Genomic DNA, 21,572 nt, shown 5'->3' with positions numbered 1-21,572 from the left:
AAAACATGGTCCCCAACTGGGTGCCCTCCAGATGTGTTAGATTTCAGGTCTCAGCACATCTGGAGGTACCAAATTTGGAAGGCTGATTTAAATGTTCTAAGAACACATGCTGCCTTTTTGTAAAATAGAATACCTTGAAAAAGCAGGGATATAAGCGGAAGCCATCCATACAACTGAAAAGACCTACGTTATTCTCCTTGGGAGTTAGACTGGTAAGTTCCAATTTTGAGTGGCTTTTTTAATATACACAAACATGTTTCTGATTTGGTTGCTTTATTTGTGGCCGGAATGCTTTCAGAAATCAGTGGAGATAAAAGAATCAGCATGAAACCCAAGATCTGTGCATTTTCTTTCTTGGTCCCAACATCAGCAGACTGTTTCTACAGAATTCCAATGATTGATTGATTGATTGATTGATAGATAGATAGATAGATAGATAGATAGATAGATAGATAGATAGATAGATAGATAGATAGATAGATATCCAGGATCAGAATAAATTTGCAACTGTAATTGCATGTTAGTTCAATAAATTTCCTCCGTTATATCATCCAAGAATAGAGGAATGGTTATAACAAGTTCCCTATAATCAGCAGCAGGATTATAGTGTATAAATCATTTAAGTCAGCAAGTTCTTTAAAGTACAATTGCAGCAAAGAGTATTGCTAATCTTCCATTTATGCTCCGGCTACAAGCAGTGTGAGTCCAGCAAAACCACTGTGCACACACACTTGGCCTATTTAAAACTGGGTTCACACATCATGCCAAGCCATGGCTTGTTTAGGCATAGGTAAATGAATAAACCACAGCTGTTGGCTAGATCTGCACAACAGGCTAAGCCATAAACTTTGGTTTGCAAACCACAATTGCTGGGTTCACATTACACACTAAGCCCATACTAGACAAACCACATTATGGGTTCATGCTATGCACAACCCCAGTAATCCAATTCATGATTTGCTATGACTGCATGAGCTGTCTATTTACTTTCTAGCTTACTGGATGATTTTCAGTAAATCAGCAAATTGCCTTTGAATTGTTTAAGAATAAAAAGAGCTAAAAGACTCCTAATTGCTATTATAAATTAAGCTATTAAAATCTCTTGACCTACAATTACCCAAGTGCAGCACTGAACTTCACTACGCAAGTCATCCTAGTGTAAGAACACACACACACACACACACAGTTTTTCATTTCTTTGAACGGTGCCAGAAGATCCTCTCCACATTATCTGCTGTGGGACTCAGTGGAGCCTACAGAACTCTAGAGAAGGGCACATTTTTTTGTCCCTTCCTCCCAGCATCTTGCTGACTATGCTCACTATCCATCAATCAAAAAGGATATAGAACCATGATCTTGTAGGAACCATGTAGGGTATCGAGGCCAACCTACCATCCAGTGGAGGAATCTAAATGAAAGCTTCCCCAAGTGATGGTTGTCCAGCATCTGCTTGAAAAAAATCAACTAAGGCAGTGTTGTCCAAACTTGGCCACTTTAAGATGAGTGGACTTCAACTCCCAGAATTCTGGGAGTTGAAGTCCACTCATCTTAAAGTGGCCAAGTTTGGACAACACTGAACTAAGGGGACCTCTCTGTAATGGGCTGTGAGAATAACCTTGAGGAACATGAAGAGCCGCAGCCAAGGCAATGGTCAGATAAGAGAAATCTGAGTCAGAAGCAGGAATGTAATTTGAGAAAGTGTCCCAGACTGGACCCTCCCTAGTTCTCTTTGGGACAGGGTTTCTCAACCGTGGCAACTTTAAGATATGTGGACTTCAAATTCCAGAATTCCCCAGCCAGCATGCTGGCTGAGGAATTCTGGGAGTTGAAGTCCACACATCTTAAAGTTGATTAGGTTCAGAAACCCTGCTTTAGGGTAAAGGCAGGGAGGGACATTCAGAGTTGCAAGATTCTGTTAATGTAACTCTATAATAAAAGTAGTTTTAGTATTCATAACTGTGGTGTTCAAGTCCAGTCTACCTCAAAGGGCTGACCCTCTCCCTCTCTCAGCAATGGATCCCATTATCAAACTGCTCTTACTGTTAGGATATTTTCCCCTCATTTAACCATAATCTGCCTTCTTATAACCTAAGACTATTATTCTGGATCCTGCACTCTGGGATAATAGAAAACAGCTTTGCCTTTTTTCTGCATATCAGATAGTTAAAAATGCAATCCTGTCCCCACCCAGTTCTGACAGCCTCTTTAGATTTAGTTTTCACTGCCCTTATCATCCATGTTGTCCTTATCTGCACTTGTTTCTAGACTGGGAAATAGAAAGAAAAATAGAAAAGAAAGAAAAAATAAGAATATAGTGATGAAAAAGAAAAGAAATGTATAAAGAAGTGATTTCTCCCTTCATCACAAGTATAAATAATTTTAGTAACTTATCCCCTTCTGTTAAAATACAACAAATGATCTCTTCTTCCCATATCCCATCTCTTATCTATAAACAAACCCATAAAACCTTATCATTTCAGTCCTGATGTCAGCAAAAATCCAGTAAGGGTTACCAGAGATAACAACATATCTATTTTAAACTTGATCAAATAAATCAACTTTACATTCCTTCTAACAATCTTGATCTTTAGTCCATTCAAATAATGTCCTAGAACTTGATTTCTTTTCATTTTTTTATTTGTCCCTTCTCACAAAATTTTTCAAAGCTTTACCAAGGCTTTTTTGTAAATCCAAAATAGGAAAATTATCCAGGTCATTCTCTTGGTTTGTTATTTGTATATCTCTTTTAATTATTAACACATCAGCTGGTTTCTTTTGCATGACCAGTGTAACATCTTTTTCCATGTCCTTCTTGTAGCCTGACATTTTTAAATCCACTTTCAGATCAGTCTCAATCATGTCAGGTAATACTTGTTCCTCTTCCATAGCATCTTTTAAACTCAGTCTATCTATAGAGGCAGACACTCTTAAAATTAACTTCTGGGTCCATTGTTCAACATGTCCTCCAATATGTCCAATGTTTAAATTGTTTGCTTCATTCTGTATTAATAAGCCAGGCCTTCCCAGCTCTTCTAATCAACAGCAGGGTGGGGGCCATCCAGGTCTTGGGGGAACCTCATTCCAGAGGGCAGGCGCGCTATAGAGAAGGCACGCTTACAAGGTCCCGAGAGATGACATTGTTTAATGGAAGGAACCCAGAGTATGACAACCCTACCAGATCAAATCAGATGGGCAGATGTTATGGGAGACAGGCGATCCCTCAAGTAACCAGGCCCTGTGCCATTAGTTCCCTATTATACCTTTTCTCATTACACCACTCTTATTTTAACCGAAGAATTAAAGTACTCATAGTATTGTTGGTTGGGTGGACTAGCATTATTCCTCAATTCTGATAAACCACTGAGAAAGCATGCAGCAGGATCCAGTTCTTTAGGGAGACAACAGCAGAATTGCAGCAGAGCTGTCATCCAGGACCTGGAGGGGAAGGAATATACCTGCATCAGCCTGAAATGGCCAGTAAGGGCCAGTCTTAGCCCAAGTACTACTGGGTGCCTGATTTCATTGCTGACAAAATAGAGTTTGCATACCTTCCAGCTGCTGTTGAATCCTGTCAGATTAAGGGGGGAAATGCTCATAGAAATAAATATGACCTAACCTCTCTTATTTATGGGCTGGGAATAAGAAAAAGTCAACACTGTGGCAACATGGCAGAAAAAATCTATAGCTTGGAGAGGTTTGTATTATAGTTAGTGTAAGCAAGGAAAGACCAGGTAAGCCCATCCTAAATCTGTCCATTTGATTGATTTGTATTGTGTGAAATTCAGCCCAGTTCTTTAACTGACCAAGATCAATCATAGTGAAGTTTGTTACTGTCTTCTATGCTTGCTGTTTTTTCAAGGGGGAATCCCACCTTCCTTCTCTTCATCACCCAGATTATTCGCAATTAATCTGTTGCTATTGCATCATTTCTGAACACGAACAGTATATTTGACCCTGCTTTGTTTTATTTTTTGGTGGTTTTGAGTCAGTGTTGATTCGTAGCAACTGCCTGGACAAGTCGCTGCAGTTTTCTTGGATAGATTTTCAGAAGTGGTTTGCCCTGGCCTCCTTCCTAGGGCTGAGAGAGAGGGACTGGCCCAAGGTCACCCAGCTGGCTTGCTGCCTAAGGCAGGACTAGAACTCACAGTCATGGGGTGGGATGAAAAACAATTATTTTATCCCAGGTTACACAAAGAGTTGTGGGTGTATATTACTATAAGATTTCAAAATACGATAAAGGACAAAGCTAGGTTACAGCAACATTGTTCACCGGATCTCTCCACACTTTCTACTCTTGTAAACTATCCTTACTCCCATCATTTCTGTACAACGTATTTAAAAGAAAGAGTGTGATGTGTTTGGACATGTCAGCATAGCAACTAATTTTTCTTAAATGACCGGGAGGCAGTGGAGAAAACAAATCAGTAAAATGGAGTCATTTGAAGCTGGGGCAAACTCTCTCAGAAATTCTCAGCTATGGTGATTTATTTGCGCTTCTCTTCAAAAGATAATGAAGACTTTGCAGGAGCAAGGTGCAATCATACAAACAACCCCCCCATAGAAAGGTAGTTGTATCCCACAGGTGTTCAATTTGAAGGGAGTTTTATTGCCATGTTTACAAGATGGTTAGCAAATGATTACCATCTTCAACTGAGAGCCCTATTTCTTGGGGCTGTCTTCAACATTCCTTCCTTTATCACAATCCTACTTGTCTTCATCAGCATCACTTCCTTGTCAGATGGGCAGTGTCCAAATTTGAAATATAAATAAATAAATGATAAAATCATGTCTACAAAACTAGTGTCATGGGTCAGCAATGTTGAGAGTATATAGGGACATCAATTAAATCTTCGTTACGGTCATAGACTAGCACAGCACATAGGCACAAGGTTTCCATAGAGCAGTGTTTCTCAACCTTGGCAACTTTAAGATGTGGGGACTTCAACTCCCAGAATTCCCCAGCCAGCAGGCTGGCTGGGGAATTCTGGGAGTTGAAGTCCCCACATCTTAAAGTTGCCAAGGTTGAGAAACACTGCCATAGAGGCAAAAAAATTACATGCCACAGAGAAAAGGTATGATTAGAAAAAGAACCAACTTGCAGGTCTTCCTCTTTGCTCTGCTCTGCTGGGCCTGAGGCTCAGGAAGATCAGCAACCATCACTTCTGGCTTGGTGCACTCACACCTGGGTCTCAGGGATCAAACTACTGGTTCATCCAGCCTCAAGCTCTTGATAGTAAATGCCAGGTCCATATTTCACAAGTCCATGAATATTCACAATTTGATGATTGAACATATGGACCTGATGTCTGTTACCAAGACTTGGTTGGTCAAGGGTGGCAATGTCACCTTGAGAACTATCCTCTCAGGTTTCAGGTCATTGCACAGCCATGACACCAGGACTAAGAAGAGGGGTAGAAAGATATTCTATTCAGCAGCAAATGCAGGAGGAGTCAAAACAAACAAGATGGCAGTCACAAAAACAATGCAATCAAAGCCGTACACAATTACACAAAAGAGACAGAACTTTGATTTCAATGCTGCAACTATCTTCTTCTCTGTTTTGACTCACCTACCCACCACAGATATCATGACTATGACCAGAAACTCTGTTCCTGAGGTAATGGTGTGTGCCTATACATCACGTTGGGCCAGAACAAGAAGCTGGGATCCTGCTAGGGTACCCACCACCTGGCTGATCTGCAAGATCCCTTCCTAAGCTGTTCAACCTGGTCTGTGGACAGGTGTCAAAGTCCACTTGACTGTTAGTCTTCAGTGGCTTCAAACTACATGCCCTGGGAAATACTTGGGAGTTCATGGCCTCCATGGTAAACATGGGATTGTCCCAAGTAGTCTTGGGCCAACTCATGGAAGCAGACATACATTAGACCATGTTTTTGCCTCAGAGCAGCTGTGCGGTGATCCAAATGTGAAAGGCATTACCATCAACTCTTTGCCATGCTTTGCCTCTATTGTTCCAGGCTATAGTCAGGGCATATCAAACAAGGGTATGAGCTCAGATACAAGTCTAGACTCTAGCAATAAGAGAGGTGATGTACTGTTACTTCTCTTCTCTTACTGCATCAGTGGGTTGGTGGCCAGGAGCCTCATGGAGGCCAACAGAGCCAACTCTGTTCTGGGTAGGTGGCATCAAGTACGTCTCTTGCCTGGCTGTTGTGACCAGTAGCACAAATTCACCAATCTCTTGACTATTCATGAGGAGAGTTGAATATGGTGATTTTTCAGTTAGCTTGCCATGTTACCTGGGAGTCATTCTGGGGCTCACTAGGGCACTCTTTAGTGTGTTTTTGGTCACTCGTTTGGACCCATGCCCCTCCTGGCTCCTCTGCAGAGCAAAGAGAAGTGTGATGGCCTGGTTCCAGGAGGAGATTAAGAACTCACTTTGTGACAGGTGCTGGCAGTCTTGAAAGAGAAGCCTTCACTGGGCCTAGCCATCCTTCATTATTATTATCCTGTCTGTAACCTCCTCTTGTTAGGGAAAAGTTATTGAAACTATGTCTGCTGAACAATTATGGAGCACCCTAAAAGAAACAGATTATCTGGACTTGTCAAGGTTCTGCCTGGGCATGGAACTGAGATGGCATGGATCATTCTTTTTGATGACCAGTGTTGGTAAATGGATGGAGATAGTGCATCCTTTAGACTTCTTGGTGACCTACAGTGCCATCAACTATGGTATCCTTGTGGATCATTTGCAAGGGTTGGGGATTGAAGGGAGTGTTTTATAGTGGTTCTCCTCCTTCCTTAGTGGACAGTTCTATTCGGTAGTTATTGGGGTAGAGAGATCATCCAGGTACTCTTTATGGGATGCTGCAGGTTTCAATTCTCTCTCTCCCATTCTTTTTTATCATCTATATGAAGTCCCTGGGGAGGTCATTCTGGGTGCGATATCATCAGTATGCTGACCAGATCAAGCCAGGCATGAGATGTTGTTGTTGTCTCAATATCTTCAGCCTAATTTATCCCATCTAGAAATAGCTGCAAGCTATTGGGTCTAGATGGGATAAATTAGGCTGAAGTTGAATCCTGGGAGGTTGGAGTTGCTGACAACTCCAGTACTGTCTCTCAAGCAGGTCTGTGGCAGGGTTCCTTTGCCCAGATCTGGCTAGTTCACCAGTTGAGACCTTACTTGGTGCAGAAGGTCCCTTGCAATGTTAACCCATGTCCCTATCAGGATGTGGTGGGACCACTACAGTGCACTCCACACAGAGCTGCCCTTGAAGACACCTGGAAGCCCCAATAATCCTAGAATGCTGCAGTTCATTTATTAGTTGGCACTTACCATGGACATATTACACTGTTCTTCCTGATATGCACTGGCTTTTAATTAGCTTCTGGGTGCAATTTAAGGTGCTGATTGTTATATATAAGTCCTATTTAGCTTGGCATTGAAATGTATTCAGGACCACCTCCTACAGCTGGAATCAACAACCCAATTCATTTGTCTTGGGAGAAACAACTGGTAATCTTCTATTTCCATGAGATACATACCATAGGTGCTATTTTTCTGCCATCACACCTACCCTGTGGAATAGCATCCCACTTGAGTGTGGTTGCCCCCACCCCATAATTTTGGCCTTCCAGAAACAATTGAAAACAGAGTTGTTCCAAAGGGTCTTCAATGAGGCGTGACACCTGGGATGATTGCAACTATGGTTTTATACTTGGTGTGATTTTTATTTATTTATTTTCACCATGGCTGTGTTGTATTTTTATTTTTACTAGTCATCTGCCAAGAGTCGTGAGATTGTGGTGGACCAGACGTTTAATAAATAAGCAATCTTAGGGTTGCCCTGAAGCTGCAAAGGGCAGTCATGCAATACCAGACAAAGATGCAGTTGCTTTAAGGAGTTGTGAACATCTGCTAAGAGAGGCAGTTTGGTGTAGTGGTTAAGCCATCAGGCTAGAAACAGGGAGACTGTGAGTTCTAGTCCCGCCTTAGGCATGAAGCCAGCTGGGTGACTTTGGGCCAGTCCCTCTCTGAGCCCTGGGAAGGAGGCCAGGGCAAACCACTTCCAAAATCTTGCCAAGAAAACTACAGGACTTGCCAGGCAGTCAACCGGAGTCCATACTGACTCGAAGGTGCACACACACAAACTTCTGCTACGTGAGCATCCCCATGCACTCCAAAGCCCTATCCTGCTTTCATATCTAAAGCACTTCACAACTCTCGCCAAATTAATAACATCTCCTTTGCAAGCCTCCAGTGAACCAAGGTCCAGTCCTTTAAGACCTTTTTAAAGAAATGCCCTCTAGTTTCTAGGGTTTTTTTTTTCTTGGCCAAGGATAGACCCAAGCCTTTTGTAAATGTCTCTCCTCCTGCATTTTCCTCCAGAGGTTGAAGTCCATATGGAAACAGAACCAAGAAAGAGCTTTGCCATTACATTCTTGCAGAGTATAAACTCGTCCTGTAAAATAACAACAAGATTTACATCGGCAGTGTCTGAACATCCCTTCTTATAAACACCAAGTACAGAACGCTGAGACAACCTGCCCAGCAAACTAGCCTCTGTCTTCCCAGTTTGCTGCTCTGAAGATTTATAATTTACAAAAGTGAAAAAAATATTTCCTTTGAGGCCCATTCAGTGGTTCGGATTGTCATTTATATTTTCTGGAAAGCTGCTCCACTGTGTTCAACCATTCCAAATAAGTTTTATTACAGGTCAGGTAGTCCTCCATTAACGACCCTAATTGGGACCAGAATTTCTGTCGCTAAGTGATCTGGTCATTAGGCAAAACATCACGTAACAGCACCGCCATTAGGCGAGGACCTCACGTGTCTCCTGCCCTGCCACACTCACCTCAACTTCAGCTCCCCCCACCCACCTATCTTCCCCCCATCTCTGCTCTTTGGACGCCCTGCACTCCACTACCCCTGCCTCCCTGTGCTCTACCATCCCTGCACCCCCAGCTGGCACCCCCAGATGCCCTTTGCCATTTTCTTCCTCCCACTGACGAGGCATGACCGGCCTGGTCCTTTGCCAGGTAGCTGCTTGCCACATGTAAGTACCATTCATTCAGCACCATAGCCACTTTGAATGGTCGCTGAATGAATGGTTGTTAAGTGAGGACTACCTCTAATCCATTTTTTTTTCCAAAAAAGGAATGGTTGTTCAGGAGATCTATCACAAATCAAACAGTGAATATTCCCAGCCATTGCTACAGAGGGAAGTCAAACCCACAATCTTCCCATTTTTAAGGAACTAAGTTTTTTTTTTTCTTTAAATTAGGGGCATGGGAGTAGGGAGAGGAACTGATATATTAATTTTTGGATTTAAATTGCCATGGATCCTTTGGACAGGTGAAACATGTTTCACTTCACCTTCTCAGTCTTGTAGAGCTGGCCCTACCATTAGGTACAATGAAGCAGTCTTCCAACTCAGACATTAAATTTTGAAGAAAGAATTTAAAAGGAGCAAACAGTCACTTATTTTCTTTGAGATTATTGTATTGGGAATGAGGGCTTTCTGGCTCATGTGTTAAACAACCCAGTAGGGTAGTCTATTTGCACCTGAACTTCAGCCAGCTAAAGTCCTAGCTGCTGATATATGAAGAAGCCCACTGATGGTGAGAACATGGGATGTTGGGAGATATCCCATTTGAAGATGCAATACTGCTGCTGGTTATATTCTGCCTCTGCATGTAACAAAAAGCCTCATGTGAAGGAACAAGACAAACTATACAAGCTAGATGGGAGAATTGGTTAGGTTTTTTCTTACAAATTCTTCTCATGGAGGAATGTAACTCTGATAAGGTTCAGCCCTTTTCAGTATTACTGTTGGGAAGAATCCATCCCTCACTGGATGAGCAGATGCTTTAGATTTGGAAGACTGAAGCATTCCCACAAAAAGATCAGAAGACATAACTTGAAGTCCCAAAGCCTTTGAAGTAGACTCCAAAACCCTTGCAAAAATTACCTGCAAATTATGATTTCTAATGTGACAAAAGGAAGCCAATGCTTACTAGCTGTGGGGGCAGATTAAGTATATTTAAATTAAGGTTTTGTCCTGGTTCTGCCCTCTTCTTTCTCAAAGGCAACTGTGACCAATAGGTGATGGGAAAGGTCTTCTCCTGAACATCAAGGGTCATTTTAGATGAAACAATATTTCCCTACCCAGTGCTCCTCAGATGTTTGACAACAAGTCCCATAATTCAGCATGATTTGTTGAAATTCTGAATTATACAAGTTATAGGCCAGCACATTTTGGGAGAGTAGTTTGGGCTGATTCTCTAGTCAATCCTCCACTTCACAAGGAAGTGAAATATAATCCTCCGTTATATCCTGCATCAGAATTCCAGATGTTTCAGACTTCACATCACAGTTACCTTTGACTTCTTTACCCAGAATTTAACTGTTATGGCAGGGAATTCTGGCTATAGAGTGTCAGGTGAAGAAAAGATGTCCTCAGCTATTTTTTCCAGTGTTTATTACTGAAAACACATACTTCTCACCTGATTAAAAATGATGAAACATCCACGTTATGTATTAAAAAATACAGCACAGATATATGTGGGTTTCCTTATGTTCAGATAATATCAGATATAGAAAAAAACATTTTGAAACTTAGAGACACCAACATCCTTCATTCCAACTGTAATAAGGATATCATTTTAGCACTTTTGTAAGTGTCCTTTCATCCCATTTTTGTGTAGAGCAGTGTTGTCCAAACCTGGCCACTTTAAGATGAATGGACTTCAACTCCCAGAATTCCCCAGCCAGCCATGCTGGCTGGGGAATTCTGGGAGTTGAAGTCCACTCATCTTAAAGTGGCCAAGTTTGGACAACACTGGTGTAGAGCAATGGCCTTCTGCCCCCAAAACCACCCACTGAAAATCGTCACACCACTTTCCATGTTTAAAAAAAACCCCGCAATTAAAACAAATATCCTGCTCTTACAACTTAGTTAACACAACAATTTCAGTTTCTTTTAAAAAAAAAACTCACCCCCCCCCCCAAAGGAAGCAAAAGCAAAATCATCATCATCAACCTTTCATAATGAAGGGTTATAACTAAGTCTCTGCCATGCCCTTAATCCCCTAGGGTTTGAGAATATTGTTAATTATTTTTAAATATTTTATATTTTTATTTATTCAACTTATATCTTGCTTTTCTGTCTGCAGGATACTCAAAGCAGTTTGCTCAATGAAAGATACAAATTATAAAAAGTAAGAATAAAAATAATGATTAAAGTCAAGTCAAATTAAAAACCCAGTACTGTTAAAATCAAAATTTGGTTCAACTAGCAACTCAGACATAGTGAAAGAGATGGAGTTTGGTCATTTTCCTAAATCCTGGGGGCCAAACAGGAGATGACCCTCTCCTGCATATTAAATACATACATTTAATGAGAGGTTCATGGTGGGAGAAGATTCTAGTCACAAAAAAGTCACTTTTCCTTGATATAATTACTTTCCTACTGCAGGCAGGAGAAATAGGCTAAGGAAACAGCCGCACTTTTCCTAAAGTCAGTTAATAACTTGATAATGAGGTGAGACCTGCACTCAACATGGTTCATTAGAAATCTCATTACATTTCTGAATTTCCAGCACAGCCTTAGATCAATGCCCACCCCCACCCCCACCCCCACCCCCCATGATCAGGTTTACCATTTGAAAAGAAGGGACCTTCTTGAAAGGTTTAAATCTAGAATATAAGTGTCAGAACATGACTAATACTTTATTCCAATACACGGCAATGTAAAACATGTGTTTATTTGACATGGCTATATCCCTCTTTCTAAGTTGTTTCGAGAATTAACGTACAGCACCCGAATAAAGTCCCACTGAACTTAACATAACAAAGCCACAAAGCCAGTCACTAAGATGAATGATCTTACGGAGTGTTCAGAGGTTCTCCTTATGAATCACTTAAACCAAAAGCTACATCATCATTGAGGTAGCAGGTGAAAATAAAACTACGTTCTTGTTGCATTTATGCACTCTCCAGTCTCCACAAAAGGAAACTGTATTCCTTCTTCGTTTGAAAACATTTTAATCCTAAATAAAGAACAATTCCTTGAAATACAGAACAGGTGGCAAGCTCAGGAACAGGATTGGGTGGATTTCCAGATGTTGCTAAGTTATTGTTCTTAGCATCCTTCATTATTGGCTAGGACTCCTGGGAACTATGGTCCATTAAGGAAGGCCACCACCAGAGCTGAGGTTGAGGGGCTAAGGGAAGTGCCCCCCCACCTTTTCTTTATCCCTCCCCCATTTTTTTCTGATTAAATGGCATGGCCCAGGCTGGTTCAAACAAGCTGCCTATTCTTTGGCTATCCTGCCAAGACTTTGGGCTAGCTTACAGGTCTGACCCCATCTTTGCATCAAGATGCTTATTGACTTTAGGACTCCCTTTTTAAAAATTGTCCTTCCTGAGATTTGCAAGATGAAAGCTCCCTCTACTGGTACAATCTGATTTCTTTTTCAGCTGAAGGAGAAAGCAAGAAAAATAAATAAATACAACAAATAGTAAAGCTTTTCAAAACAGGCATTTAGGGGGTTAGCTTGTCATTAACAAGGCAGGTAGAAGTTTCTTTAAAGGTCTGCTTTCTCATTCCCAAAACATTTCACCAGGATTTTGAACTTGACCCCAAAGTCTGACCAGAACTAGAGCAACCAGATCCAGGATGCATAAATTCAGATGACTACTAGATGGCAGTTGTTGAAGTTCTCGGCATATTTTGCTGCCAATTAGTGGTTGTGCAAGGCACTCCTTGCCACTTCTGCCACCTGCTTGTTGATAAGGAACTGTGACTTAAGAAGACTTCCAGATTACAAAACTGTTCCAAAGAGGGAACTGCAAGCCCATCTAAAACTATGGATGGAATATCCCAGGAAGCAGATGGCTTCCTGACCTACAGCCATTCCACCTTGTTGGTTAAGATTTATTCTGTTCATCCAGACCCTAACAGCTTCCAGGCATCAGGACAGGGTCTCAACTGCATCACCTGTTTGACCTCAGGTTGTGATATAGAACTAGGTTCCATCAGCATAGTGATGTCTGACCCTCCACTGATGGATGACTTCTCCCAATGGTCTTACATTTATGCTAACTAGGAGTGGGGAAAGGGTAACTGGGGGGTGGGGGCCTTGGTCTCAACCTCTTCCTGTCCCCATTGACTGGAACCTTACCCTCAAGAAGGAGGAATTCTGCTCCAAAACAGCTCCTTCCACCCCAAATTCAGAGGTGGTTCAGAAAGGTTTCTACTCCCAGTGTTATGATGAAATGGACACCATGGCAAGTGTTGAGTTTTTAAAAACCAACCTTCTCAAATCTGGTGCGAAGCTTCCAGAATTTCTAGCCACCATGCCCTTGCTGGAAATCTGGAGGACATCAGTTAGCGAAAGATGAGAAGTATGGGATATAGTTAATCTATAGAGAGAATCATGGTTTAATATTGCACAGATAAAACACTTCAAGCTCAGCCAACTACACCCTTCTTTTCCTCTTGTTACGTCCACTATGAGACGTTCGCCAGAATTCAGTGTGATAATGGTTGCATTCACATAATATGCTAAGGAAAAGGATTGGTTTGATGAAGGCGCACAGGTCTTTAACTAGTCTTAGACTAACTATGCTGCTGAACCTGGAGCATCTGCCATTGAGGATGGGGGTTAGCAATGAGGACAGCCTATCTGCCTGCTGGTATTGTTTTCTGGCTACTCAAGGGTGAGTATGTAGCACGGCTGAGCCTCAATCCAGATTTGAAGGCAAAATGTGGTTCAGAGCACACTTGGGTACACAGGGATACCTTAACCCAAGTGCATCTTTTCCTGGAATTGCACTGCAGCTGTGGGAAGCAGCCTTGCAAACCCAGGAAAAGACACACCTGATTTAAGGTGCTTCCGACAGGTGCCACGTGAACACAGGTGCCCTGCGCTGCAGATCAGATTTTTGCCCTTCAAATCTGAACTGCTGCAGAGCATTAGTGGGTAGCCTTGTAACTTGACTGTAGGGACAGGCCCTAATATGTGTAGTGATTTGAAAATGGAGAAAATGATAATTTTATAGTCAAATGCAAATGGAATAGTAGCCATTGTGCTTGCTAGAACATCACCTGCATATCCTATGGAGAATTCTGAGGGTTATAAGAACCTATAGCCAGTGCAAATACTGCACTGGACAGGTTAGGTCTCCTCTTGTATCATGATACATAAAACCACATCGTGCTGCCGTGGAGAACTCATAGCAGGTCATTTATCTTTTAGGGAATCTTAGCTTACTTGACTGATCTTCCCATTGAGAAATCTAAGAGTCCCCTAAAACACAATTGGGAAACCACCGTTATATCTCAAGCACTTAACTTGGCTGTTATTTAAAGGAGAACCAAATATAATATTTCATTTAAACTCTTCCCCCTCCTGCTGAGCAGCAGAAGTATGCCTCCAGACTAGCATTTGAGAGGGGGGAAATGTAAAAACACACTGAGAAAGCTGAGAAAACCCCAAGTAGTATTTTGTTTGGCTTCTGGCCTGACGTTTGTAGTGAGAATGAGGGCTCCGTGGATGTGTTTCCCATTAACTTTTTTTTAAAAGCTAGTTAAACTTCATTCATCCAAGACCCCAGAAGAGAGAATTCAACAGTTTTATCAGTTTGAGCTGAACATCACTCAATTTCTTGGCTCAATTTGCACTCAAATTACCATTTCAGGGAGCGTAGTCATAACAACCTGACTTCAAGGTTACACAGATATTGCCCACCCCACTTTTGAATTCTTAGAGGACCACACCAGAAGGAGAAGGCATGCTGTTTGTCTCCATATACATATCATACAGTTGAAACGGACTACGTAGACCAGTGTTCCTCAACTTGAAGATGTGTGGACTTCAATTCCCAGAATTCCCCTTCCAGCATCTTCAAGTTGCTGAGGTTGAGAAACACTGGTTTGGACCATCACATCCAATGGTGCAAATTCAATGGCACTAACTCTTTAGTACATCATGGCCTATTGAGCACAAGGGGGCAGTTGGGTGAGGATAGAAAATTAAAGAATTACTCTGTGCCCCCTCTTTGTCTATCACTCTGCCTGCCTGCCTGCCTTATCTAAGAGCTCCCTAATCTGAGATCACTTCCTTCTGTCTCTCTTCCCAGGCAGACACCACATGGCACACACACTTACTGATTTGCCTCCCACTAGGAGGTAGTTAACGGGGTGCTAACCTTTGCTTATCCCCATAATGTATTTCCTATAAATAAATCTCCTTTCTCTCTGCAGCAGAAGTAGTTATAGCAACTGCTTCATCAATCCTTGCTCAAGGACAACAGATTCCTGTTGTCAAGAATGGTCACACAGATATATAGAATGTTTCCATCTTTAATCTCTTGCTCACTAAAGGAATCCAAATTAAAACACTTTAAGGGGAGTGCATCTCCCTTATACAGTTGACTCCACTATCAAGCTGCTCTTACTGTCACCAAGTTTTTCCTAACATTTAACTGGAATTGGCCTTTAAGACCTTTATTCTGTGTCTTGTCCCACACTTGGGGATGATAAGAAACAGATCATGACCTTCTTCTCCATGAGATCTTTTCAGGTGCCTGAAAATTGCTATTACATCCTCCTTCGGACTTCTCAAATTTAAACAAACCCAGTACTTCCAATTTCATCCTCATGACCTCTCTCATAACCCCCATGAGATCATCTGAATCCTTCAAGTATGTTTCCCAGAACTGGACACTGTACCTAAGGTGAGGCCTGATTAGTGCAGAACAGCTCAACTTACAATCCTAACTTTGCAATGCCACTTAACAAGATTAATTTGTATTAATTCACGATTAATGATTGCATTATGTGTAAGATTCTGACACATTCTCCCATGATCTTGTTTCTGTTTATGCCGAATGGTTTTTTAATGGTTTTTCAAGAATGTTTTAACTGTTGTTTTTATTATACGGAGCCCAGAGCCCCATTTGTGAGACGGACAGCCACATAAATTTGATAAATAAATAAATAAATAAATAAATTCCTCTGAGTTCAACTGGACAATGATTTAATATATTTATTTTGTGGCCGCTTCTGCGCCGGCAGAAAAGAAAAAAGGCATCAGACGCAAGGGAATGAAAGAGGGTACAAATGTGCTTTTGTTCATCTATATGTGTGGATCCAGTTGGATGTAGTGATTAAAGGCACCAGACTAAAAACCAGAAAAAGGTGGATCCTAGTCCTGCCTTAGACCCAAAGACCGCTGGGTGACCTTGGGCCAGTCACTGTCTCAGCCCTAAGATGAAGGCAGTGGTAAGAAAAGCAGCCCAGAGTTGCTTGGTGTGAGTTGGGGGGCTCTATAAATGTGACATATAAATAAATAAATAAGCCACTTCAGAAAATGTTGCCAAGAAAACTGCAGGAACTTGTCCAGGCAGAGGCCAAGAGTCAGGGCTGACTTGAAGGCCGCATCCTTGAAGGCAAGCACACCCAAATTCTATGTATAGATACACATTTTAAAATAACTATTGCTATTTAAATACAAATACAGTAGTGGGGAGGAATGCCACCAGAGCATTTGTTAGCAGCCCAGAGGTAACGGATGTTTAGTTTTAAGTTTGTATATCCCACAACATTTAGTTGAAACATCAAACCATGAACTCTGTCCAAATATTGGATTATGGGACTATTAGCGTAGAGATGCTCTAGTAGTCCCATAACCCAATATTTTACAACTCTGTTATTCCAAGTAAATTGCCTTCAATATGATTTTTGCAGGTCTCTTCAAAGAATGGCTTCTTGAAATCCAATCTGAAAACGTTCAGTTTCAAAACTTTCATCCTCCCCTGGAACAAAAGTTTTGTGAGCTTCAAGCTATTATCTTTCAACATTAACATGAGGCAAGTCTGTTTCTTCCAGTCTCTTTAGGTGTATACTGTCTTTTCTCCCTTAAATCATAAGGGATGTGAGAGATAAGGAAGTCGTGTTAAGTGTTATGGTTATCAAATAGTGGCAGATGGAGAGGAAGTTGCCTCTTTGTGAGGGACAATGTAAATTTAAATTGATTTAATCTGGGGCAGTCTTTATCAGTATAATGCAAATTAGCTGAAACCTTGAGAAAATTACCATAGATGCAATGGATGAGGTGGGAGGGACCAGGGAAAAATCATAGAGCGGCCGGAAAGAGTGTACACCCTGAGTACCTTAGCCAATGGGGAAAAGGGGAGGGACTTGCGATCGGGAATGTATATAATTATGTCGGAGTTTGTATGTGGGCGTGGCTTCCCGCTTGCACACTGTGAGGCCCACCAGCCTTTGCAAACGCTTCCAGTAAACTTTTTACTTTTGGTTAACTCAGAGAGATTTGTGTCGCTTGTTTTGCACAGGGAGTTTGTTCAGTTTGTTCAGATTGTACCTGGCTAGCATTTTTTTATATAGTTCAGTATGTTGTGTGACTCCAAACGTTTGATTAGTTCATGTTCAGTGGGTTAATTTAGTAACCTGCTATCCATATGATGTGAATGCAGTCTCTGTGCCTCTCCGTTTCCATCTCGGTGTTACTGTGCAGAATCACTTCCCGGTAGCTATTTTCTCCAAAATCTGTGCCATGGAGTTACCTTTCCTATCTGTAACTCCACCTTTTCAAATAGTTCCACATTTGGGCTGTCTGAATACAGCACACTTATCCAAACTCAATTAAAGATAGTTCTAGTTTTAAAAAATGTCTGTATCCACCATAGTTTGGAGAATTCTTCACAGTTTGCTAGCCATTTCAAGAGGGCCAGTTTGAGAACCCCTGGTTTATACTATTTCCTACATATGCAACACGCTAACCCTGAACCAAGGCTTAATTGAAACAATGCCATCTGAATTAACCAAATTGCCTGAATTGAACAGCGAATGAATACAAAGCTACACAGTATGAAAAATGTTTCCAAATAATGAAATAGCTAAAAAGTATGCATGTAGATTCACAAAAACCAGTTGTGTTCTCAGTGCACTGGAAAAGAGAAAGCACAGGTGCCATTCCAAAGCAATGATGAATGTTTTGGTGATTTTTACTAGGCACGCTTTCCGGAGAATACAAATGGCAATTGTAACCAGAGTTTCTTGGTTTGGGCCTTAAGAAGACTATTCCCCCAATGCCAAATGCTGCTTCATCTCAGTTAATAATGTTTTATTGGGATCTATCCTCATATGTTTTGAGAGACAGAATGTGTACTGGGAGTGCACATGTCAGGAACAATAAATAAATATTTTCTGCACACTGAACAAATTGTATCTCTGTTCTATTTCTGATCCTGTCATGCTGACAGATTTTTGTACAAAATTGTCACAGAATCCTCAGAACCATCCAGTTCTCTCTCTCACACACAAAAGCAATTTCCCTATGAATTTCAGATATTTTCTAGAGGGTCACACCTCCTTTTTCTCAAGACCTCTGCAACCTTACTACAAATGCAGATCTGGGGGGAATGGGACAGTGATAGACCCAAATCTAAGCCTTTATCAGAAGTTGGCTTCTGCTGCCATCGGTTACAAAAAGGCTAAAGATTTCTATCCACAGGGGAAGTTGCCTAGTTAAAGATGCATGAGAAATTAATTCAGATCAATTCACCAAAGGAATTCTTCCTTTGGCAAACAAAAAACTATGCAAAAACTGTGGGAATGCTGTCTATTGCATTCCACATTCTGAAAACTATAGTTTCCAGAAGTTTTCTGGGATAGAATATGAAGTATGTAACCAATTTTCTGATAGCTTCATGTCATAGTGGTCAGCACTACACAGTGAGTTTATTCTCATGGGAGTTCTTACTCTTAAACACATTTTAGACTCTCTGGAGAGATTTTGGTGAACAGAAAGCAGTAAAGACACTTCCACGATGTCTTGACAGTGGAGGCAGCAGGTATCTGAATGGTTACGTTAGATGGATATTCCCCAGGGCAAAAACGGATTGTTTTTGTCTTCCAGAGGCATCATCTCTTAGAGGCTGAACAAGACTGGGTGGGAGCAAAGCCAAGAATGTCTGGACAAAGGCTAAGAGTGGCTGGAGTCCATAGAAGGGCAAGGTGCTAAATAATGAAACGTGTCATGACTTCAGGGGACACAACCTGCGACTCATGTACACATCAGACTATCTCAAGGGAGGCAAAGGGCAGAGAGAATGAGCACAGGTAAAAAAGTCGAGCAGCCCTGGGCCAAGAGACAGGTACACCAATGAAGTGAGAGAAAGCAAACAGGAGTTAGGAGGTGTTTCAGCAACTGTCATCAGTATTGTCCATAAGCAGTCACTGGTTGTCTGCTTCTCTGTGGCTCCAGATGAAGCCAACCCTTGAAACCAACTCTAACAAAGGTGCTGTACTCTAAATATTTCTTGATGTAGTAAGTAAGCCTAATAAAACAACATCCTTTGTTTTAACTGGTAGTTGCACCTAGTCAACCTTACCTGATTTCAGAAGCTAAACATCATTGGACCTGATGGGGGACCATCTGAGAATTCTAAGGCCAGACTGGGAAACTGGAAGCAACATCCCAAAAGAAAGCATTGGCAATCCATAACACTATGAAGAAAAGCACACGGATGCCATCTCCAGGAGTCAAGCTTGACTCAAAGTCTTCTTTTCTTTTCCTTTTTTTAACTATACATTCTCTATATAATTAATTTTTTAAGCTATGCCAAGTGTGTTATCTTTGCACTGGCAAATTATGATGCTTAACGCAGCTAGGCACTTGCCTCTGAGAGGTACAGACTCAAAAAGCAGAAGTCGATACATGAACTCTCTCTTAAAGAACCTATTCCTAAAACAAGTTCCTGAAGCTTCTTTTAAAGGGCTAACTGCAGGAATTTCGTTTGATAGTTGGGCCGTTTTTTCCGCTAGCATCAAGTTCTCCTTGTTTGCTGGAAACACGGATCCAAACTTAGGGCCTTTTTCTCTTATCCTACTGATAAGTAGGAAGTTCTGGGAACAGGCAGGAAAGACACTTGATCTATCCACTTCACCATGTCACTGATCAATTCTCATGGAGGAAGTTCTGGTCAGAAACCATTCCAGAAGATGATATCTTTCTTGAAGGACTTGTCAGCGCAGCCTCAACATTCTATCGTGTCTTATTTATATTCACTCTACACCCAACCTCATTATATTCTTATCGTTCTAATGGTGCTTGTCCCCAGACAAACAAGGGTGTTTATCATCAGCAAACAATAAATATATACAGTATCAAAACAAAATATCTGGATTGGATTTATATGAAATGTTGTTTTAGTCCAGAATCAAATATGAATTTAATTGATTTGTCCATAATCACCTTTCAGGGAAAATTATCCTCCATGATCTGCCAGCAGTATGCCTAATATTTGTACTCTTTCTAGCTTTACAGTAATCACTTCTGAAAGGTTTTGACAGTTTTCAGGATTATTATTTCTGTACTATTCTGTTTTTCTGATTTGATAATTTCAGTTTTTTATTTCACACTGCCATGCATTCATATGGAGTAAGGCCACATATAAATAAATGATCTTGTCAAAATTGGAAAGGCATTCAATTGTGCCAGAGGGAGAAACAAAATGTGTGGTTGCCATTTTTCTGGCAGTGATGTGCATATTGTATCTATTTGACGGCAGCTTGTACAAATCTTGATGGTTCATGGAATTTACTCTGTGTTGGACCTCCTCATGGGTTCACCAAATACCCCACAGTTTCAAATTCCCTAAGGCCGCTTGCTGCAAATTGCTTCGCTCATGTCACTTGCTTAGTGACGTTATGATATCAGTACGACACCAGCGTGGCTTCTACAATTTGAGACGTTCCTGAACCCTGGACTGCAGGCCGATGCTTCAAGCCACTTCTTCATTCAAATGTTAACTGATAAAGGGGATAAATGTTGACCTCTTCGGCAGAGCAGGTGGCTGCTACGGGGTGTTGCAGAAAACTCCTAGTGGGGTGCAGTTTTGCTCTTCTGTAGGCCCGTGTGGTTTCATTGATCTAGTTTGTTGCTTCTTTCTTCCATGTTTAAGACCACCCACTTACTATGTGACTCTGGAGAGCTTCTGTAAATGCAAAATAACATTTCACCTGGTAAGTGCAATATGAAATTTCAACAAAAACAAAACATTCTGGGGACAATTAACTCTGAAGCACACTCAGGTTTATGCAGCATCCTGGCCCAAGGCTTGGGGAAGAAAACCGAACAAACAAACCGCGTCTTCAAGGCCGTATGAAAAACTGGCAGGGTACTTCTTTGATCAGAGAAAAGACAATATCACGTTTATTGCTGGCTGGAAACCCCTTATAGACTTTTTGCGTGAAACAGAAAAAAAATGAGCGTATGATTTATGGTTTTGATGATTAGACAGGATAGATTATAGAAAGAAGAGAGTTATGTTGTAACCATAGAGTAAGAAGTCAATTTATAATTGTACTTATACTGCTATAAAGAATATAGGAAGAAGAATAGGAAGCTATTTCTTTGTATCTTTTTTTCTTTTCTAATTTTCTTTTCCTTTTTTCCCTTTCTTACGCTTTTAGCATTTTCTTTGATTTCTTTCTTTTTCTTACTTTATATTAGTTTGCATTAGTTTTTATCTTTCTTTTGTTTTTAAAAAAAATCTTTAATAAAAATTGTGTGTG

The 21,572-nt window shown here is 41.1% G+C and overlaps 1 long non-coding RNA gene across 1 annotated transcript in view; it reads right to left on the bottom strand.

Moving 5' to 3' along the window:
- Positions 1-11,640: 11,640 nt before the first annotated feature.
- LOC112540972 (uncharacterized) overlaps positions 11,641-21,572 on the bottom strand; it is a 32,765-nt gene continuing 22,833 nt past the window's right edge. Inside the window, exon 3 of the long non-coding RNA XR_003085009.2 lies at positions 11,641-20,992. This is a non-coding gene — a long non-coding RNA (uncharacterized LOC112540972). The remainder of the gene's footprint in view (positions 20,993-21,572) is intronic.

This window comes from Python bivittatus, unplaced genomic scaffold (genome assembly GCF_059951505.1).
Source record: "Python bivittatus isolate LINGU-HERP-01145 unplaced genomic scaffold, Pbiv_v1 ctg000590_np1212, whole genome shotgun sequence".
In the NCBI taxonomy this organism is placed as follows: domain Eukaryota; kingdom Metazoa; phylum Chordata; class Lepidosauria; order Squamata; family Pythonidae; genus Python; species Python bivittatus.
Note: the sequence above shows the minus strand (reverse complement) of the source record. Positions and strands in the feature narration are given on the sequence as shown.